Here is a 5,936-nt window from a genome sequence, read left to right on the forward strand (position 1 = left end):
TCTAGTTGCAGTATGTGGGCTTCTCCTGTTTGAGAGCACGGGCTCTCTGGCACGTGGGCTCAGTAGTTGGAACTCACAGGCTCTAGAGTTCAAACTCAGTAGTTGGGGCACACGGGCTTAGCTGCCCCCAGGCATGTGGAATCCATCAAACTCATGTCCCCTGCATTGGCTGACAGATTCTTTTTTTTTTTTTAATTCCCCGGAGAGGGTGCACCTTTCCTGGAAGTACTGCAGTACCAGGTTGATGTGTGGAGCCTCCGGAGCAAGTTTCTGTTCCAACTCCCTGCTCCAGTTCAGTTCAGTTCAGTTGCTCAGTCGGGTCCGACTATTTGCAACCCCATGGACTGCAGGATGCCAGGCTTCCCTGTCCATCATCAACTATCCAAAAATCCATTTAATATATTGTCCTCACATAAAGGATGTATCAGATATTAAAATGAGAAGAACAGATGCTACACTTGATCTTAGCCAAAAGGTTGAGAAGCTATGGAAGACAGATTCTTAACCACTGGACCATCAGGAGAGTCCTTTCTTTTCTCTTTTCCGACATGCAGTCCCATCACTTTATGGCAAATAGAAGGGGAAAAAGTGGAAGCAGTGACAGATTTTATTTCTGGGCTTCCAAAGTCACTGCAGTGGTGACTGCAGCCCTGAAATTAAAAGACACTTGCTCCTTGGAGGGAAAGCTATGACAAATCAAGACAATGTACTAGAAAGCAGAGACATCACTTTTCTGACAAAGGTCTGTTATAGTCAAAGCTATTGTTTTTCCAGTAGTCATGTATGGGTGTGAAAGTTGGTCCATAAAGAAGGCTGAGCACCAAAAAGGTGATGCTTTCGAATTGTGATTCTGGAGAAGACTCTTGAGAGTTCGTTGAACTTCAAGGAGATCAAACCAGTCAATCCTAAAGGAAATCAACCCTGAGTATTCATTGAAAGGACTGCTCTTGAAGTTGAAGCTATAATACTTTGGCCACCTGGTGGGAAGAGCTGGCTCATTGAAAAAGACCCTAATGCTGGGAAAGATAGAAGACAAAGGGAGAAGGGAATGGCAGAGGATAAGACTGTTAGATAGAATCGCAGAGTCAATGAACATGAATTTGAGCAAACTCCAGGAGAGAGTGGAGGACAGAAGAGTCTGGCATGATACAGTCCATGGGATCACAAAAAGTCAGACACGACTTAGCGACTAAACAACACCAAAAGGGAAATGAGAGCTTTATTGCTTTGCCAGGCAAAGGGAAACACATTGGGCTTCTGCCTTGAAAAACTATGTCTTCCCTGATATCTTTTTTAATCTTCATAGTTACCCTACTTTTACAAAGGAAGAAACTGAGGCCCAGAGAAGCAAAGTAAGTCATCTGAAGTCACACAGTAAGTCAGTGCAGAACCACCCTGAGGAGGTATTGTGGCCTGAATGCCTGTGTCCCCACAGACGCATATGTTGAAGCCCTACCTGCTCCCAACGTGAAGGTATTTGGAGGTGGGCTTTTGGGAGGTGATTAAAGTTGGACGAGGTCATGAGGCTGGGATTTCCCATTTTGGGATCAGTGCCCTTATAAGAATATATAGGAAAGCTCTCTCTCTCCATGTGCCTGCATTGAAAAAGGGCAATGTGAGGACATAGTGAGGAGGTGGCCATTGACAAGCCGGGAGGAAAGTCCTTCCAGGGACCAAATTGACCAGCACCGTTATCTTGGACTTCCAGCATCCAGAATGGTGAGAAATAAGCTTCTATTGATTAAGCCATCCAGTCTATGGTATTTGATTATGGCAGCCTAAGCTAACACCAGAAGTAGGCTGGATATTGTCCTTTGTCCCTCCAAATCCATGCTACGCCCAGATCACCCAGCCCTGGACCTTGAGGTCTGACTTGAAGGACTGTATCAATGGCTCTTGTACCCTCCAGCTTCCAGGTGGGTGCTGCCAATGGGAGGCCCTGGCCTGGGGAGAGTGTCAGCTCCCTCGCTGATCAGCCACCATGGGCAGGCTGAGGCTGTGATCTCTTCTAAAGGCCACAGAGCCTGCCAGGCAGCCCCTTCTATCACAACAGGTCTTGCAGGCGTCCGGTCACTGCCTCTTTCCCTTGTCTCTTTAAGGCTCGGGTGAGTGAGGTCTTGAGATGTTGTCATTCATGTCCCTTAATCCTGCTGATAGTTATATATATATTTTTTTACCATATACATCTATTTATTCTTACTCAAATTCTTTTCCCACTTAAGTAACTGTAGAATATTGAGCAGCGTTCCCTGTGCTATGTAGTAGGTCCTTTTTGCTTATTTATTTTAAATAGAGCAGTGTGTACGTGTCCGTCCCAAACTCCCAGTCTATCCCTCTCCCTGAACACTCCCCTCTAGTAGCCATAAGTTCCTTCTCTAAGGCTGTGAGTCTGTTTCTGTTTTGGAAATAAGTTCATTTGTATCTTTTTTTTTTTTTTGAGTCTGCATTTAAGCAATACAATATCTGCCAATAGATTTTTCAGAAGTCCCTTCTTAAATTCTCAGTTACCCAGCTGCAATGAGCCATCTGTTCCTGCTGGGAACCTGACATGTGAAAGGTCAGGAAAGCTTCCCAGAGCGGGGACATTTAAGTCGGGTTTCTGAAGGATGAGCAGGAGTTAGCCTTATGACAGAAAATATATGATTTCTGTGAGACGTGTCTATAAACACTAAAATAGCTCACCAAAATTCCAAAACTGCCTCCCGGGACACTCGGAGCCTGGGGATGACCAGGTCAGAAATCACTGGCCTGGAGCCCTACAAGGCTGCACAGATTCCAGTTCAGGGAATGTGGGAAGAGAAAAGTTGGGGGCTGCACCCCGTGGCGGCTGTTTCTCAGTCGTGTCCGACTCCTCATGACCCCATGCACCAAGCCGGGCTTCCCTGTCTTTCGCCATCTCCTGGAGTTTGCTCAAACTCATGTCCATTGAGCCGAAGCCATCCAACCGTCTCATCTCACCCAGCGGGGCAGAGACCCTGTCACCCCTCTTTGTGACTCTCCTGTGATGCCTCTGCTCTCAGAGAGCTGGTGGGATGCTGGTGGAAATGATGCCTTGGGAAGGGACAGCCCGTGCGCCCCCCATCCCCTCCTGTGGTCCATTAGGCTGAGGGGGACAGCTGCTTGAAAGATCAGGTTTCAGGACAAACAGGCCTACTTCCTTCCGCCTGCAATCCTGGGCCTTGGGACACGTGCCCAAGGCTCATCTTATCCCAACCCCTCCGGCCCGGCTGTGGGTCTGTCATGCTCCTCCCTCCCTCCCTGCTGGCCCCAAATCCAGTCCCTCTCCCACTCCTTGTCACCTTGTTAGACAATGCCTGTTTGTGCTCTTCAGAATCAGGTCTTCCCACCAGCTTGATCCTGCACCTGCCCAAGCCTAGCCCTCCCCCAGCTTCCGTCTGCAATGTCCCGCTGACCTCACCCTGTGTGTCTTTGTGACCACCAACCCACCACTTACTCTAGCCCCTAGGTTCTGCCAGGTCCCTTCCTCTACCTCCTGATCCCCATCCCTCTGGTAGTTAGCTGTCTCCCCTGCCTTGAGGAGACCCACGGACTCCAGACCATCTTCATCCTCGACAGTGAAAGTCGCTCAGTTGTGTCCGACTCTTTGTGACCCCATGACTGTCCATGGAATTCTCCAGGCCAGAATACTGGAGTGGGTAGCCTTTCCCTTCTCCAGGGGATCTTCCCAACCCAGGGATCGAACCCAGGTCTCCCACATTGCAGGTGGATTGTTACCAACTGATCCTCCAATGAAGAGTTTAAAACAACCCCGTATTATTATTCAATAATAACATAGTCACTGTTTTATTTTTCTGGCGCTGGCACTATGTGATGAGCTAGGCTTCAAAATCACCCCATCAGGCAGTAACTGAGAAGTTGGGTAACTTTCCAGGCTGAGAAGCAGAAGAGGGAAGACTTAAATCCAGAGTTCTGTCTTAAAGTCCCGGCTCATGCTGCCCTACACACTGCCTTGCGTGTCTCCCCAGCACTGTAGTTCTCTGTGGATGGGGTCCATACCAGGCAGTGACCATGTATCCCGCACCCTGTCTGGCAGTTCTGGGCACCCATCATACCCACCGTCGAGCAGCTGCAAAGACTATTTAATACTTGAAGCAGATCATGCTAGCCCTCTGCTCAGAAACTTCCACAGTCTTCCCTTCCCACCCAGGACACAAACCACAGTCATTCTGATGGTTGCAAGCCTCTGTTGCAAGCCTCAGTCAGTCCGAAAGGATATCAACCCTGAATATTCATTGGAAGGACTGATGCTGAAGCTGCAGCTCCAATACTTTGGCCATCTGATGGGAAGAGCTGGCTCATTGGAAAAGACCCTGATGCTGGGAAAGATGGAGGTGGGGAAGAGAAGGGGTAGACAGAGGATGAGATAGTTGGATGGCATCCTCAACTCAATGGACATAAGTAGGAGCAAACTCCAGGAGATAGTGGAGGACAGAAAAGTCTGGGGTGCTGCAGCTCATGGGTCACAAAGAGTCGGACACAACTGAGCAACTGAGCAATAACAAGGAGATGATAGCACCTTGCTGCTAACAACCAGCAAGGAAACCAGATTCTCCATCTCACAACCACAAGGAACTGAACTCAGAAACTCAAAGGAGGAGGAGCGGATACATCCCAGGGCTTCTGGAAAGGAATGCAGCCTGACCAACATCCTGATTGCAGCCTGTGAGACTCTAAGTAGAGGACCTCCATGAGTCACATGGTCTGAGTTCCGACCCACAGAACTCGGAGCTAATGACTTTGTATTGTTTAAGCTGCTACCTTTGTTGCCACCTTTGTAGCAACGGAAAAAATAATACAATAAATATGTCCCAAATATTGCATGGGATGTAATTATACTAAACAATTATTATTGTTGACCTGTAAATCAATTTTAACGGGGTCTTCTGTAATGTTCGCTAAGCCCTAACGCCCATGCAGGTCACAAGGACAGATTATTTAGAGCTGGGCTAAGGAGCCACTCAAGATTCCCCAGCAGGAACAGAGCTCCACAGTTTGGAAGCAGTCTGCACACCCTATGCCACCAGGGCAGAAAGAGAGGTTTCTAAAGCTGTGGTTCCTAATCTGGAGTCTAGACCTCTGACTCATCCTCAGAAATCTGGGGGCCTGGGAACACGATGAGGGGGAAAAAAAATCACACCTTTATTTTCACAGTTCTCTAACTGAAACACGACATTGCTTTCAGTTAAGACTATCCATGGACTTCCCTGGTGGAACAGTGAATAAGAACCCGCCTGCCAATGCAGGGGACGTGGGTTCGGTCTTGAGTCTGGGAAGATTCCACGTGCCCTGGGACAACTCAGCCCGTGGGCCTGCGCTCCAGGGCCCGTGCTCTGCAACCAGTGAAGCTGCGCAGTGAGAAACCTGTGCACTGCTGGGAAGGGCAGTCCCCGCTCACCACGACTAGAGAAAGCCCAGGCAGCACCGAAAACCCGGCACCACCACCAGTTACGCTGAAAGATGGTGGTCAAAACGTGGAGACGTGTGGCATAGTATTACAAGTGCTTTTTATGAACACGTTAAATAACAAGATCTAATAACTATCCTCATTTCAAAATGGCGATGGATGCAAAAATATTTCATGATATCAGAGAAAACTGCTGTGTGATTTCTCCTGATGGTAAAGTTGTGGGTACCAATAACATGGATATTCTTTTTTTTTAGTTAATTAATCAATTAACTTTGAAAAAAATTAATCAACTAAAATAATATTAATTAACAATCAAAAAGAGTTAATTGGTTTATCTAAGAGAATTATCTAAAAGAATTACTAAGAAGAAAATTAAGCAACTAATTAAAAAGAATATTCTTTAATTTAAAGGAAGAGTAATTAATTACCTAAAAATATTAATTAATAACTAAAAAAAGAATATCTGTGTTATCAAAACCCACAGCTTTGCCACCAGTAGAAATCACAC

The 5,936-nt window shown here is 47.0% G+C and overlaps 1 non-coding gene across 1 annotated transcript; it reads right to left on the reverse strand.

Annotated features, from left to right (window-relative positions):
• Positions 1-305: 305 nt before the first annotated feature.
• LOC114110207 (U2 spliceosomal RNA) lies at positions 306-488 on the reverse strand. The gene has a single exon (XR_003586533.1). It is a non-coding gene; the product is annotated as a U2 spliceosomal RNA (small nuclear RNA).
• Between the last annotated feature and the right edge of the window lie 5,448 nt (positions 489-5,936).

Source organism: Ovis aries, chromosome 21, assembly GCF_016772045.2.
Source record: "Ovis aries strain OAR_USU_Benz2616 breed Rambouillet chromosome 21, ARS-UI_Ramb_v3.0, whole genome shotgun sequence".
NCBI lineage: Eukaryota > Metazoa > Chordata > Mammalia > Artiodactyla > Bovidae > Ovis > Ovis aries.